This window comes from Mustela lutreola, chromosome 15 (genome assembly GCF_030435805.1).
Source record: "Mustela lutreola isolate mMusLut2 chromosome 15, mMusLut2.pri, whole genome shotgun sequence".
Taxonomy (NCBI): Eukaryota; Metazoa; Chordata; class Mammalia; order Carnivora; family Mustelidae; genus Mustela; species Mustela lutreola.
In genome coordinates this window covers 63,921,815-63,938,774 of record NC_081304.1, presented here as the reverse complement: position 1 = coordinate 63,938,774, position 16,960 = coordinate 63,921,815, and the positions used below count along the sequence as shown (strand labels likewise).

The following is a 16,960-nucleotide window of genomic DNA, read 5'->3' as shown; positions in this document are numbered from 1 at the left end:
TTTTGTCCAGAGAAGAGTATATGAAGGGGCAAGTAAAATACTAAAAGGGTGGCAACAACCCCAGGAAAATATGCTTTAACCAAATTAGAAGAGATCCCAAATCGTGAGGGGGGAGAAAGGGGATAAAAAGAGTTTCAAAAAGAAAGAAAGAAAAAAAAAAAGAAAAAAGAAAAAAAAAGAAAAGAATTTTTAAAAAAAGAAACCACCTAAGAAAAATATAAAAAAGAAAAAATATATATATTAGATAAACTAGTAAAAAATCATTAAAAGAGAAAAAGGTAACAGTTAAAAAAAAAATTTTATCCGAAGGTGAGAAAAAAAAACAAAAAATGAAAAAGAAAAAAATTAAATTAACCGCAAAACTAAAAAAAATCACAGGGAAAAAGCCATGAGTTCCGTGCTTTGCTTTCTCCTCCTCTAGAATTCTGCTGCTCTCCTTGGTATTGAAACCGCACTCGTTGGTAGGTGAACTTGGTCTCGGCTGGATTTCTTGTTGATCTTCTGGGGGAGGGGCCTGTTGTAGTGATTCTCAAGTGTCTTTGCCCCAGGAGGAATTGCACCGCCCTTACCCGGGGCCGGGGTGAGTAATCCGCTTGGGTTTGCTTTCAGGAGCTTTTGTTCCCTGAGCGCTTTCCGTAGAGTTCCGGAGGACGAGAATACAAATGGCAGCCTCCTGGTCTCTGGCCCAGAGGAGCCAAGAGCCCAGGGCCACACTCCTCAGTGCGAGCTCAGAGAACAGCGCCAGTTACTCCCGTCTGCCTGACCTCCGGCCGCGCTCCGAGCTCACTGAGCCTGCGACCGGTTCAAGGTCACCCCGAGCTGCGAGCTTACTGTCGGCTCTGTCTCTGTAGCCGGCTTTCCCGTTCCAATACCCACAAGCTCTGCAACACTCAGACAAACCCCGATCCTTCTGTGACCCTGCGGGACCTGAGGCCACGCTGACCCCGCGTGGGCTTTGCCCCGGGTAGCCTCGGGAGTGATGTCCCTCAGCAGTTGCTCCGCCGCTTGCCGGGAGCCGGCCCCTCCCCCCGGGGTCTATCTTCCCGTCGCTTTGGATTCACTTCTCCGCCAGTCCTACCTTTCAGAAAGTGGTTGTTTTTCTGTTTCCAGAATTGCTGTTCTTCTTCTCTTCGATCTGCCGATGGATTTTCAGGTGTTTGCAATCTTTAGATAAGCTATCTAGCTGATCTCCGGCTAGCTGAATGAGTCTCAGCCTGCTACTTCTCCGCCATCTTGACTCCTCCCCCTTCTTCTATTTATTTTTAGGGAAGTATCCTTTACTGTTGAACATAAAGAAACTTAAGCAAGTCTGTCTTATTCAAAATTTGCATGCTGCTTTCTTATGAAACTAGATTATAGAGTTGTATGAAATAAATTCAATCAGTTAAGACATTAATGTTTGGAAAACTGGGTGGTCAGTTTAGTATTTCAAAAGAAGATTTTAAATTTAAACCTTAAAACTGAGCTCTTTCAGCCTTATTTATAGACCATCCTTCATGCTTCATAAGTATTCCTTCATTGTAAACTAACTAATAGTGTTTGTCACATTGTATATAACTAAAATGGATTTTGTATTCTATTATTTCAGAGTTAGTTGCAGTTTCTATTTCCTTACTTCCTTTTTTGAAAAATAGATTAATTCTACAAAAAGTTATTTCCAGCTTTATTGAAAAATAATTGACATATTATAATTTGTAAATTTAAGAAATGATTTCTTATAACACTGCAAACTTTTAACATTGTGTAAATTTTGTACCATTTGATAAATTGGTATACATCTATATTGCAATATATTCTACATAAAAATGTTAATACATCTACTATCTCATATAGTTGCCTCTGTTTTTTATGCATGTATTGTAAGGAATTTTAAGATCTACTCTCTTAGCAACTTTAATGTATATAGTACAGTAGAGATAAACTTCAGAGGTCTTGTGGGTTTTGTTCCAGACTGCCTCAATAAAGTGATTATATCAATAAACTAAGTCAAATCATTTTTTTTTTTTTGGTTTCCCAGTGCAAATAAAAAATCATGTTTCCCAGTGCATATAAAAAATAAACGCTATACTGTACTGTTCAAATCATTATGTCTTTAAAGAAAAACAATTCATATACTTTAAGTAAACTAGTTCTGAGTTTTCAGTGGGTCATAATTACTGATCACAGATCACCATAACAAATACAATAATAATGAAAAAACTTGAAATATTGCAAGAATTACCAACATGTGACAGAGAGACACAAAATGAACAAATGTTGTTAGAAAAATGGTGGCAGCACACCTATTTTATACAAGATTGCTATAAACTTTCAACTTGTAAGAATGTGATATATGCAAAATTTAATAAAGGGAAGCACAATAAAAAAAGTATGTATATATTATTAACTATGATCATCATGCTGTACATTAGATCCCCAGAACTTTTTCCTATTATAGTTGCAAGTTTGTACACTTTGAACACCTTATTCCACCCCAGGTTCACCCCTTGTCAACTCAACTCTATGTTTCCATTAGTTTGCTTTTTCTTCAGATTCTGTATGTAAGGGTTATCGTAATACATAAATTAAAAAATATATAAAATCTTTGAAATATTTCACTTAGTATAATACCTTCACGATCCATCCATGGTATTGTAAATGGCAGTATTTCTTAATTTTTCATGGTTATGTAGTATTCCATAGTATATATTTACCATACTTATTTTATTCATTCATCCATTAATGGATAGTGAAGTTATTTCCATCTCTTGCTTAGAGTTAATAATTTTATAATGAACATAAGAGTGCAGATATGTCTTCGAATAGTGACTTCGTTTCCTTTAGATATATACCTAGAAGTGGGATTACTGAATCATATGGTAATTTTACTTTTAATAATATGAATAGTCTCCATACTGTTTTCCATACAAATTTATATCCCTATCACAGTGCATAAGGTACCCATTTTCCCCAATATTTACCAAAATTTGTTAGTTTTAATTTTTTGGTAGTATATATTCTAATAGGTAGTAATATCTTGCTGTGTTTTTCAGAGGTAAACAAAAACAACAACATAATGACTTTGCCCTGAGTTTTTTATGTTGAGCACTTTTTAATGCTCCTGTTGGTCATTTATATAACTTTTTTGAATAAAAAGTCTATTGAGATCCTTTTGCTATTTTTTTAATTATATATTTTTTTCTTTTTGTATCTGTTGGTTATTAACCTCTTTTCAGATATAAGATTTTTAAGAATTTTCTTCCATTCTGTGGATTGTGTTTTCATTCCCTTTTTTTTGGCAATGCAGAAACTTTAGTTTGATGTAATAACATTTATTTATTTTTGCTTTTTTTGCTTGTGTTTTTGGTCTGGTATCCAAAAAACTATTGGCAAGACCAATGTCAAGGAAAATTTTTCCTATGTTTTCCTTTAGGAAATTTAGTTTCATGCATCACATTTAAGTCTTTAATCTATTTCAAGTTAAGATTTATGAGTGATATAAGGTTCCAGTTTCATGCTGATTTATGTGACTATTCAGTTTTAAATATCATTTACTGAAACAGACTATCTTTACCCATTACATATGTTGGCCCCTGTCAAATATTAGGTGACTGTATGAAAAGATTTATTTCTGGACTCTCAATTCTGTTCTACTTGTTTATTGGTCTGTTTTTATGCCAGTATACTTTATTGTTTTGAGCACGGGGGCTTTGTAGTATAGTTACAAATCAAGAAGTGTAATTTCTCTTCTTCATTCTTTCTCAGAACTGCTTTGATTATTTGTTTGTCTCATATAAATTTTAGGATTTTTTACTTATTTATGTAAAAACACAATATTGGATTTTTAAAAAGATTATTTATTTATTTATTTGAGAGAGAGAGATGGCAAGCAGGCAGAGAGGCAGGCAGAGAGATAAGAGGTAGCAGCTTCCTGCTGAGCAGAGAGGCTGATGCGGGGCTCGATCCCAGGACCCTGGGGTCATGTCCTGAGCTGAAGGCAGCAGCTTAACCCACTGAGCCACCCAGGTGCCCCTAACATTGGATTTTTGATTGGAATTGAATTTACAGATGGTTTTCGGTAGTATGGACATTTTAACAATGTTAATTCTTACCATTCATAAATATGAGCTATCTTTCCATTTGTGTCTCCTTGAATTTCATATCAATGTCATAGATTATGGGGTACAGATCTTTCATCGTCTTAGTTAAATCTTATCATAAGTATTTTATTAGTTTTGATGCTAGTGTGAATTAGATTGTTTTCTTTATTTTTTCAGATAGTTCATCATTAGAGTGTTAAAATGCTCCTGTCTTGTGCTTACTTTATGGCAGCACATATACTCAAATTGGAATGATGCAGAGAAGATTAGCGTGATCACTGAGCAAGGATGACATGAAAAACTATTAAAAAAATGAAACAAAACAAAATTCTTCTCTTTTATATATTGATCTTGTATTTGGCAGCTTTACTAAATTTGTTTTTTCAAAATTTTTTGTGAATTTTTTAGGATTCTTTTACATGTAAGTTCATGTTATCCAAAAAAAAGAAAATTTTACTTCTTCCTTTTCTTTTTTTTAAGTCTTTTATTTCTTTGTGTTCCTTGTTTCTCTGGCTAGGACATCCAGTACTATGTCAAATGAGAGTAGTGAAAGTGGACACATTTGTCTTTTTTCTGATCTTTAAGGGGAAAACTTTCAAACTTTTTTGATTGAATATGAGATTACCTCTGGGCTTGCAATATGTGTTTTTTCTTTAATGGATTTTTTAAATTATTTTTAAAAATTTTTTATAAATATATAATGTTTTTATCCCTAGGGGTACAGGTCTGTGAATCACCAGGTTTACACATTTCACAGCACTCACCATAGCACCTGCCCTCCCCAATGTCCATACCCCCACCATCCTCTCCCAACACACTTCCCCCCAGCAACCCTCAGTCTGTTTTGTGAGATTCAGTCTTTTATGCTTTGTCTCCCTCCCAATCCCATCTTCTTTTATTTTTCTTTTCGTACGCCCGAAACCGCCTATGTTGCATCTCCACTTCATCATATCAGGGAGATCATATGATAGTTGTCTTTCTGAGATTGATTTATTTCGCCAAGCATAATACCCTCTAGTTCCATCCACGTCATCACAAATAGCAGGATTTCATTTCTTTTGATGGCTGCATAGTATCCCATTGAACATATATACCACATCTTATTTATTGATTCATCTGTTGAAGGACATTTAGGTTCTTTCCATAGTTTAACTATTGTGGACATTGCTGCTATAAACATTTGGGTGCATGTGCCCCTTCAGAATGCCACGTTTGTATCTTTAGGGTATATACCCAGTACTACAATCACTGGGTCATAGGCTAGTTCTATTTTCAGCTTTTTGAGGCACCTCCACGCTGTTTTCCAGAGTGGTTTCACCAGCTTGCATTCCCACGTACAGTGTAGGAGGGTTGCCCTTTCTCCACATCCTCGCCAGCATCTGTCATTGACTGACTTGTTCATTTTAGCCATTCTGAAAGGTGTGAGGTGGTATCTCATTCTGGTTTTGATTTGTATTTCCCTGATGCCGAGTGATGTGGAGCATTTTTTCATGTGTCTGTTGGCCATTTGGATGAATTCTTTGCAGAAATGTCTGTTCATGTCCTCTGCCCATTTCTTCATTGGATTATTTGTTCTTAGGGTGTTGAGTTTGATAAGCTCTTTATAGATTTTGGATAGATACTGGCCCTTTATCTGGTATGTCATTTGCAAATATCTTCTCCCAGATAACTTCTGACAGTCATCTTTTGGCTTTGTTAACTGTTTCCTTTGCTGTGCAAAAGCTTTTTGATCTGATGAAATCCCAATAGTTCATTCTTGCCCTTGCTTCCCTTGCCTTTGGTGATGTTCCTAGGCAGAAGTTGCTGCTGCTGAGGTCAAAGAGGTTGCTACCTGTTCTCTCCTCAAGGATTTTGATGGATTCCTTTCTCACATTATGCTTCTTCATCCATTTCCAGTCTATTTTCATGTATGGTGTAAGGAAATGGTCCAACTTCATGTTTCTGCATGTGGCTGTTCAATTTTCCCAACACCATTTGTTGAAGAGGCTGTCTCTTTTCCATAGGACATTCCTTCCTGCTTTGTTGAAGACTAGTTGACCATAGAGTTGAGGGTGTATTTCTGGGCTCTCTATTCTGTTCCATTGATCTATGTCTGTTTTGGGGACAGTTCCCTACTATCTTGATGATGACAACTTTGTAATAGAGCTTGAAGTCTGGAATTGTGATGCCAACAACTTTGGCTTTCTTTTTCAATATTCCTCGGGCTATTCGAGATATTTTCTGGTTCCATATATATTTTAGGATGATTTGTCCCATTTCTTTGAAAAAAACGGATGGGATTTTTGATAGGGATTGCATTAAATGTGTAGATTGCTTTAGGTAGCATAGACATTTTCACAATATTTGTTCTTCCAATACAGGAGCATGGAACATTTTTCCATTTCTTTGTGTCTTCTTCAATTTCTTTCATGAGTACTTTAGAGTTTTCTGAGTATAGATTCTTTGTCTCTTTGGTTAGGTTTATTCCTAGGTATCTTAGGGTTTTGGGTGCAATTGTAAATGGGATTCACTCCTTAATTTCTATTTCTTCAGTCTTGTTGGTATAAAAAAAATGCAACCAATTTCTGTTCATTGATTTATATCCTGACACTTTACAGAATTCCTATACAAGTTATAGCAGATTTGGAGTGGAGTCCTTTAAGCTTTCCACATACAGTGTCATATCGTCTGCAAACAGGGATAGTTTGACTTCTCTTTTGCCAACTTGGAAAAGTTTGGATGCCCTTAATTTCTTTTGGTTGTCTGATTGCTGAGGCTAGGACTTCTTGTACGATGTTGAATAGCAGTGGTGATAACGGACATCCCTGCAGTGTTCCTGACCTCAGCGGTATTCAGTTTTTCTCCATTGAGAATGATATTTGCAATGGGTTTTTCATAGATGGCTTTGATAATATTGATAATATGTGCCCTCTATCCCTACACTTTGAAGAGTTTTATTCAGGAAGGGACACTGCACTTTGCCAAATGCTTTTTCAGCATCTATGGAGAGTATCATATGGTTCTTGTTCTTTCTTTTATTAATGTGTTGTATCACATTGATTGATTTGCAGATGTTGAACCAACCTTGTAGCCCTGGAATAAATCCCACTTGGTCGTGGTGAATAATCCTTTTAATGTACTGTTGAATCCTATTGGCTAGTATTTTGGTGAGAATTTTCGCATCTGTGTTCATCAAGGACATTGGTTTGTAGTTCTCTTTTTTGATGGGATCCTTGTCTGGTTTTGGGATCAAGATGATGCTGGCCTCAGAAAAAAAGAGTTTGGAAGTTTTCCTTCCATTTCTATTTTTTTGGAACAGTATCGTGAGAATAGGAATTAATTCTTCTGTAAATGTTTGGTAGAATTCCCCTGGGAAGCATCTGGCCCGGGGCTTTTGTTTGTTTGGAGATTTTTGATGACTGTTTCAATCTCTGTACTGGTTATGGGTCTGTTCAGGTTTCCTATTTCTTCCTGGTTCAGTTGTGGTAGTTTATCTGTCTCTAGGAATGTATCCATTTCTTCCCGATTGTTGAATTTGTTGGCGTAGAGTTGCTCATAGTATGTTCCTATAATTGTTTGTATTTCTTTGGTGTTTGTTGGTTGTGATCTCTCCTCTTTCATTCATGAATTTATTTATTTGGGTCTTTCTCTTTTCTTTTTGATAAGTCTGGAAAGGGGTTTATCAATCTTATTAATTCTTTCAAAGAACCAGCTCCTAGTTTCGTTGATTTGTTCTATTGTTTTTTGTTGTTGCTGTTGGGTTTTTGTTTGTTTATTTGTTTCTATTTCATTGATTTCTGCTCTGATCTTTATTATTCCTCTTCTCCTGCTGGGTTTAGGCTTTCTTTGTTGTTCTTTCTCCATCTCCTTTAGGTGTAGGGTTATGTTGTGTATTTGATATCTGAGAGAGAAGCATAGGTGCACACGTCTGTCACTGCGCTCCCCAGGAGCATGTCTGGGGAAGGCGCAGCACGCCACCCCAGGAGAAGAGAAGGAGCCATTGGCCTTGTGGTCGGGAAAGGTCGGGAAGCAGAATAGCCTGCCGTGGCAGGAACAGCAGGCCATTGGCAAGACAAGTGTCACCTGCTCCCTGTGCGGAGAGACAAAGCCTGGTTCCTAAGGAGACATGAGGGGATGACTAGGGCAGGGATGCATGCTCCACTCTGAGGAAGGAGTCTGGGCAGAAGACAGGCCTTTCCTGTGCCTCTGGTCCCAAGGGGACAGCATCTCCTTGACCACCTGTCCGTAGGGCCGACTTGGGCTAGATACCAGGCGCCATATCCGGAACTTGCAGAAATAGCTCCCTCGAGAAACGGGCAGTCAGATGCCATCTTTCTCCAAGATGTGACAGCGTTTTCGGTGGCAGGGAAGGAGTGGGGACAATCCCCCAAAGCTCCCCATTCCAGTGAACGGGCGGTGTTCAGGGATACTGTCGCCTCTCCTCTCCTGTGGGGAAGGCACTGGCCTTGTCAGCGAGTCCGCCTGAGGGCCAGTGCAAAAGGCCAAGCGTTGCCTACACCGGGAGAATGTAGTGTGCATTGAGTGCCATCCTACGCCATGCACGTTGCTGCAGGGTTGTGACTGTGTCTGCTTAGTTCGGCCTGGCAGGGTGAACCCAGAGCGCCAACATGGAGCCTGGGAAAGCAAGGCCCAAGAGGGACCAGCTCTCCTGCAGCTCTTCTTCCCTGATGCGACAGAGCGAACACCCAAATCCTTGCTGAGGAAGCAGCAGCGAAGTGCCGTTCGTGCCAAGCTGAAAACCTCTGCGGAAGCATAGCAGTCGCTGGGAAATCAGAGTCGGTTCTGTGGGCTGCTGTTGCTGCTTGCCTTAGCCTAGTATTTGCAGCACGGCGGGAGAAACCCTCATACAGCGAACGGCTCTTTGCCTGGGCATCTCCTCTGGGAAAGCACAGCATTCTTTGGGAAATCAGAGTCGGGTCTGTGGGATGATGCTGCTGCTTGCCTGAGCAAGACTCCACAGCACGGTGTAATAAACCTGCATGGAGCGAAATCCTCTTTGCCTGGGCATCCCCACTGCCTGAGAGAGAACCGTGGTTGCGCCTGTGGAAAGAGCCTTAAGGAAAGGGACATGTCTGTCACTGGACTCCTCAGGAGCCTCTCTGGGGAAAGTGCAGCAAGCTGCCCCAGGAGAAGAGAAGGAGCCATTGGCCTTGTGGTCGGGAAATGGTCGCGAAGCTGGACAGCCGACCCTGGCAGGAACAGCGGGCCGGTGGCAAGACAAGTGTCACCCACTCCCTGTGCAGAGAGACGAAGCCTGGCTGCTAAGGAGACATGAGGGGATGATTGGGCCGGGGAACATGCTCCAATCTGAGGAAGGAGTCTGGGCAGAAAGAAGGTCTTTCCTGTGCCTCTGGTCCCAAGTGGAAAGCATCTCCTTGGCCACCTGTCCAGAGGGCAGACGTGGGCTTGCCACCAAGCTCCCGGGCCTGAACTCACAGAAACACCTCCTGGAGGAACGGGCAATCAGATGCCGTCTTCCTCCAGGATGTGGCAGCATTGGCGGAGGCAGGCGGTGTCCCGGGGAAACAGGGACACTTACCCATTACTACCCATCCCAGGGCACGGGCGGTGTGCAGTGATCCTCTCGCGTCTCCTCAAGGACAGGGAAGGCACTGGCCTAGTCCCCTGTCCACCTGAATGCCAGAGCAAAAGGGCCGGCCGTGCCTACGCTGAGAGATGGCATTGTGAGCAGAGTGCCATCCTAGACCACGCACGCTGCTGCAGGGTCGAGACTGTGTCTGCTTATTTCAGCTTGGCAGGATGAACCCAGGATATGAACTTGGAGCCCGGGATAGCAAGGCCCCAAGAGGTAACAGCTCTCCCGCAGAACTTCTTCCCTGACGCGACTGAAGCCTTGCTGAAGAAGCAGCGGCGAAGTGCTGTTCGCTTCAAGCCAAAGCGTCTGCGAAAGCACAGCATTTGCTGAGAAATCAGAGTCGGTTCTGCGGGCTCTTCTGCTGCCTGCCTGTGCCCAGTCTCGCAGTGGATGAAACCCGCATACAGCGAAAGCCTCTTTGCCCGGGCATCTCCTCTGCTAAAGCACCGCATTCGTTGGGAAATCAGAATCGGATGTGTGGGATGCTGCAGCTGAATGCCTGAGCTAGTCTCCGCAGAATGGTTGAAGATACTCGCATGGAGCGAAATCCTCTTTGCCCTAGCACCCCTCTGCCTGAGAGAGAAGCGCGGTTGCGCCTGTGGAAAGAGCCTTAAGGAAAGGGACACGTCTTTCACTGCGCTCCCCAGGAGCATGTCTGTGGAAGGTGCAGCACGCTGCCCAGGGAGAAGAGCAGGAGCCGTTGGCCTTCTGGTCTGGAAACGGTTGCGAAGCAGGAGAGCCGGCCCTGGAAGGCACAGCGGCCGGTGGCAATACAAGTGTCACACGATCCCTGTGCAGAGAGACGGAAGCCTGGCTGCTACGGAGAGAGGAGGGGATGAGTAGGGCAGGGCACGTGCTCCACTCTTAGGAAGGAGTTTGGGCAGAAAGCATGCCTGTCCTGAGCCTCTGGGCACAAGGAGACAGCAGCTCTTTGGCCACCTGTCCCTGGGGCAGACATGCGCTAGCCACAAGGCGCCTACGCTGAACTCGCAGAAATAGCTCCCTGAAATAACGGGGAGTCAGACGCCATCTTCCTCCAGGATGTGGAAGCTTGGAGGAGGCACGGGGTTTAAGGGGAAGGGGTGGGGACAGTCCCCCAAAGCTCCCTATTCAGTGCACGGGCGGTGTGCAGGGATCTTGTCTCCTCTCCTTTCCTGTGGGGAAAGCACTGGGCTAGTCCACGAGTCCGCCTGAGCGCCTGAGTAAAAGGCCAAGCGATGCCTACACCGGGAGATGGTAGTGTGTATAGGGTGCCATCCTAGGCTCCTCATGCTACTGCAGGGTTGTGGCTGTGTCTGCTTAGTTCGGCCTGGCAGGGTGAACCCAGGACGCGAACATGGAGCCCAGGAAAAAAGGCCCAAGAGGCAGCAGCTCTCCCGCAGCTCTTCTTCCCTGACGCGACTGAAGCCTTGCTGAGGAAGCAGCAGCGAAGTGCTGTTCGCTCCAAGCCAAAACCTCTGCGAAAGCACAGAATTCGCTGAGAAATGTTCTGCGGGCTGCTGCTGCTTGCCTGAGCCCTGTCTCGCGGTGGGAGAAACCCGCATACAGCGAAAGCCTCTTTGCCTTGTCATCTGCCCTTGGAAAGCACAGCATTCGTTGGGAAATCTGAGTTGGGTTTGCAGATGCTGCTGCTGCTTGCCTGAGCTAGTCTCCGCAGCACGGTGGATGATACCCGCATGGAGCGAAATACCCTTTGCCCTGGCATCCCTTCTGCCTGAGAGAGAGGCGTGGTTGCACACGTCTGTCACCGCGCTCCCCAGGAGCAAGTGTTGGGAAGGCGCAGCACGCCGCCCCTGGAGAAGAGAAGGAGCCGTTAGCCTTGGGTTCAGGAAACGCTCGGGAAGCAAGATAGCCTGCCGTGGCCCGAACAGCAAGCCTGTGGCAAGACAAGTGTCCCCCGCTCCTTGTGCGGAGAGATGGAAGCCTGGCTGCTAAGGAGACATGAGGGGATGACTAGGGCAGGGGCGCGTGCTCCCCTCTGAGGAAGGATTCTGGGCAGAACGCAGGCCTGTCCTATGCCTCTGTTTCCAAGGGGAGAGCATCTCCTTGGCCACCTGTCCCAAGGGCAGACTTGGGCTTGCCCCCAGGTGCCATACCCGCAACTCGCAGAAACAACCCCATGGAGAAACGAGCAGTCAGATGCCATCTTCCACCTAGATGTGGCAGCGATGTGGGTGGCAGGGTGTGTGCCGGGGAAGGAGTGGAGACTGTCCCCCACAGTTCCCCATCCAAGTTTACGAGCCGTGTGCAAGGATCCTGTCGCCTCCTCTCTCCTGTGGTGAAGGCACTGGCCTAGACCCCATGTCTGCTTGAGCGCCGGAACAATAGACAAAGCCTTACCTACCCCAGGAGATGGTAATAGGCATAGAGTGCCATGCTAGGCCACGCATGCTGCTGCAGGGTTGTGACTGTCTGCTTAGTTCGGCCTAGCAAGGTGAACCCCTGGCGCGAACTTGGAGCCCGGGAAAGCAAGGCCCAAGAGGCACCAGCTCTCAGGCATCTCTTCTTCCCTGACGCGAACGAAGCCTTGCTGAGGAAGCAGTGGTGAAGTGCAGTTCGCTCCAAGGCCAAAGCCTCTCTGAAAGCACAACATTCGCTGAGAAATCAGAGTCGGTACTGTGGGCTGCTGCTGCTGGTTGCCTGAACCCAGTCTTAAGGCTCTTTGCCCGGTCATCTCCTCTGGGAAAGCACAGCATTCGTTGGGAAATCAGAGTTGGGTTTGGGGATGCTGCTGCTGCTTGCCTGAGCTAGTCCCTGCAGCACGGTGGAAGATACCCGCATGGAGCGAAATTCTCTTTGCCCTAGCATCCCCTCTGCCTGAGAGAGAAACGTGTTTGCACATCTGAAAGGGCCTTAAGGAAAGGGACATGTCTTTCCCCGCCCTACCATGGAGCACGTCTGGGGTAGGCGCAGCACGCTGCCCCCGGAGAAGAGGAGCCGTTGGCCTTGGGGTCGGAAAACGCTCGAGAAGCAGGATAGCCTGCCGTGGCAAGTACAGCAGGCTGGTGGCAAGACAAGTGTCACCCGCTCCCTGTGTGGAGAGATGGAAGCCTGGCTGCTAAGGAGATATGAGGGGACGACTAGGGTTGGGGCGCGTGCTCCCCTCTGAGGAAGGAGTCTGGACAGAAGGCAGGCCTGTCCTGTGCCTCTGGTCCCAAGGGCACAGCATCTCCTTGGACAACAGTCCGTAGGGCAGACTTGGGCTTGCTACCAGGCATCATACCCTGAATTCGCAGAAACAGCTCCTTGGAGAAAAGGGCAGTCAGATGCCATCGTCCTCCAAGATGTGACATCGTTGTCGGTGGCAGGGTGTGTGCCGGGGAAGGAGTGGCGACAATCCCCCAAAGCTCCCCAATCTAGTGCACGGGCGGTGTTCAGGGATCCTGTCGCCTCTCCTCTCCTGTGTGGAAGGCACTGGCCTTGTCCACGAGTCCGCCTGAGGGCCAGTGCAAAAGGCCAAGCGTTGCCTACACTGGGAGATGGTAGTGTGCATAGATTGCCATCCTAGGCCACGCACGCGGCTGCAGGTTTGTGGCTGTGTCTGCTTACTTCTGCCTGGTTGGGTGAATCCAGGGCGTGAACATGGAACCCGGGAAAGCAAGGCCCAAGAGGCACCAGCTCTCCCACGGCTTCTCTTCCCTGAGGCGACAGAGCGGACGCCCAAAGCCTTGCTGAGGAAGCAGCAGCGAAGTGCGGTTCGCACCAAGCTGAAAATCTCTGCGAAAGCTTAGCAGTCACTGGGAAAGCAGAGTTGGTTATGTGAGCTGCTGTTGCTGCTTGCCTTATCCTAGTATTCGCAGCATGGCGGGAGAAACCCTCATAGAGTGAAAGCTTCTTTGCCCGGGCATCCCCTCTGGGAAAGCACATCATTCTTTGGAAAAACAGAGTCGGGTCTGTGGGATGCTTCTGCTGCTTGCCTGAGCTAGTCTCCACAGCACAGTGTAATAAACCCGCATGGAGCGAAATCCTCTTTGCTTGGGCATCCCCTCTGCCTGAGAGAGAAGCATGGTTACACCTGTGGAAAGAGCCTTAAGGAAAGGGACACGTCTGTCACTGCAGAGCGACGGAATCCTGGCTGCTAAGGAGACACGAGAGGAAGATTAGGGCAGGGGAAAGGGCTCCACTCTGAGGAAGGAGTCTGGGCAGAAAGCATGCCTGTCCTGAGCCTCTGGGCCCAAGGAGACAGCAGCTTTGGCCACCTGTCTCTGGTGGAGACATGGGCTTGCCACCAGGCGCCTACCCTGAACTCGCAGAAACAGCTCCCTGAAAGAACTGGCAGTCATATTCCGTCTTCCTCCAGGATGTGGAAGCGTTCGCGAAGGCACGGGGTGTCCAGGCAAGGATTGGGGACCGTCCCCCACAGCTCCCCATCCCAGTGCGCGGGCGGTGGGCAGGGATCGTGACGCCTCTCCTCTCCTGTGGGGAAGGCACTGGCTTGGTCCCCGAGTCTGCGTGCACGCCAGAGCAAAAAGCCAAGCTTTGCCTATGCCAGGAGATGGTAGTGGGCTTAGAGTGCCATCCTAGGGCGCGCACGATTCTGCAGGGTTGTGACTCTGTCTTAGTTCAGCTAGGCAGTGTGAACCGAAGTGCTAACATGGAGCCCGGGAAAACAAAGCCCAAGAGGCACCAGCTCTCCCACAGCTCTTCTTCCCTGACGGGACCGAGCGAACGCCCAAAGCCTTGTTGAGGAAGCGGCAGCGAAGTGCGTTTCACGCCAAGCTGAAAACCACTACAAAAGCATATCAGTCGCTGGGAAATCAGAGTCGGTTCTGTGGGCTGCTCTTGCTCCTTGCCTTAGCCTAGTATTCGCAGCAGAGTGGGAGAAACCTGCATAGAGCGAAAGCCTCTTTGCCCGAGCATTCCCTCTGGGAAAGCACAGCATTCTTTGGGAAATCAGAGTCGGGTCTGTGGGATGCTGCTGCTGCTTGCCTTAGCTAGTCTCCACAGCACGGTGTAATAAACCCGCATTGAGCAAAATCCTCTTTGCCCGTGCATCCCCCTCTGCCTGAGAGAGCACCTGTCGAAACAGCCTTAATGAAAGGGACACGTCTGTTACCGCGCTCCTCAGGAGCATGTCTGCATAAGACGCCGCACGCCGCCCTGGGAGAAGTGAAGGAGCTGTTGGCGTTGCTGTCGGGAAACGGTGGTGAAGCAGGAGAGCCTGCCATGGCAGGAACAGCAGGCAGGTGGCAAGACAAGTGTCACCCGCTCCCTGTGGGGATAAAATGAAGCCTGGCGGCTGAGGAGACACGAGCGGCTAAGGAGCCATGAGGGCGCTCGTGATCCTCTCTGAGGAAGGAGTCTGGGCAGAAGGCAGGCCTGTCCTGTGCCTCTGGTCCCAAGGGGCCAGCATCTCCTTGGACACCTGTCCCTAGGGCAGACTTGGGTTTGCCACCAGGCGCAATACCCGGAACTCACAGAAAGAGCTCCCTGGAGAAACAGGCAGTCAGAGGCCTTCTTCCTCCAAGATGTGGCAGCGTAAATAACCAGATGAATAACCAGTGAATATTATTATAGTAAATATATGCACATTTATAAACTGAGAATTTTCAGGAGTGACAGCCAATGTAGAAAATCGAGATGGTGTTATAGAAAATTCCATAAAACCCTTTGCATTAGTTTAACAGCCCGGTATAATATTTAGAAACATGTGTAATTTCTTTGAGCAGTTAAGCATAGAAAAACATGGCTGAAATAATGATAAACACTTAACATTTACTTAAATTTTTGTTTATTTTTATCCTTTAATGCCCATCTTGTGTTCCTAATGTCCTAAGTATTTGTGGTTGTTAGAGCAAAGTAAATTTGAAAATTTCCATGGGGAGGGGAAATGGTATCTGTTTGTAAAACAAAACAAAACAAAACAAAAACACAGGGCACCTTTCCTATGGTTGTGAGCTGCCCTTCCCTTACTGCTCAATGCATTTTCATTAACACCCACCTCACAGTCCATAGGCAGCTATCTGTGTTCCCATCTTTAAGAAATTTTATCCTACAAGTCTTTCCTCATGACACTGTTGCCTATTACATAAATCAAACAGACATTCAACCTCTTGGAATGGAATCCGAAACCCACAAAGCTGACTGCTGTCAGGACTCATAAGGAAGGCAATTAATAAATTTATTATTTAGGAGAGGAGTTGTTTGCTTTCCAAAAATCCATGCAAAGTTGGAATGTTATCCGGAGTGTATATCAAACTGACGAAGCTAAAAGTGTCTTTTTATCTCAGGTTCACCCATTTGACAATCATTATATTTTCTCCTTTATCTCTGGTTTGGTCAGCTATGCTAGTGTCAGAACACTTAATTCATTCAGCCAATCAACAAAGACCTATTTAGTACTAATTTTTTGTGGGTGGGATGAATAAGACAAATATCTGCCACAATGGAGCATATGATCTAGAGTTTAAAATTCATATTTGAATTACGTACATACCACCACATACATGAATTACATACTTACCACCACAAATGTAAACAACACTTATAAAATTGATAATGCGAAGGAGAAGACCTTAATATTAAAAGCAATAAAATTGATATGTCTATTAGTAGAAATAAAAAATAGTCATATATTAACTAAAGTAAAATTTAGGGCTCCCTGGGTGACTCAATCAGTTAAGCAGCTGCATTTGGCTCAGGTCATGATCCCAGGGTCCTGGGATTAAGACCTGCATCGGGCTCACTGCTGGGTAATAAGCCTGCCTCTCGATCTTCCTCTGCCTGCCACTCTGCGAACTTGAGCTCTCTCTATCTCTCTCTCTGTCAAATAAACAGAATCTTAAAAAAAAAAAAGATAAAGTAACACTTACTGAAGCTTTGGGGATGGTGATGTCATCAAGATGGCAACATGGATGCATGGATGGCTCCTTATTTATTGCGAAAGGTAAATGTATAGTCAAAACCAGATTCTCTAATATTGTAATGGTGATATATAAATCATTTAGTAGTCTAGATTAAAAGTTAAAAAAACAAGCCTATTAAAAATAACTATAACTGCAATCATTTGTTATTGAAAATACAATATAAAAATGATCTAAAATGTAAAAACATCAATAACCTGTTGTTATAGGAGAAGTATAAATTTTCTGTAAACTATTGAAGTTCAGTTGTTTTCAAAATAAAATGGAATGTTATAACTAACGTATTTTATATAAGCTTAATGGTAAATATAAAAAATTAGTAGATTCACAAAAGATTTTGATAAAGAAGTTAAAACATACTGCCACAAAAAGTCATCAGATTACAAACAAAGACAACAAGACAGGAAATAAAGAGCAGAGCA

The 16,960-nt window shown here is 45.0% G+C and overlaps 1 pseudogene; it reads left to right on the top strand.

The window, feature by feature from the left end:
- The first annotated feature begins 4,293 nt into the window (after nucleotides 1–4,293).
- Nucleotides 4,294–4,412, top strand: LOC131817177 (U6 spliceosomal RNA; annotated as a pseudogene).
- Nucleotides 4,413–16,960: the final 12,548 nt, after the last annotated feature.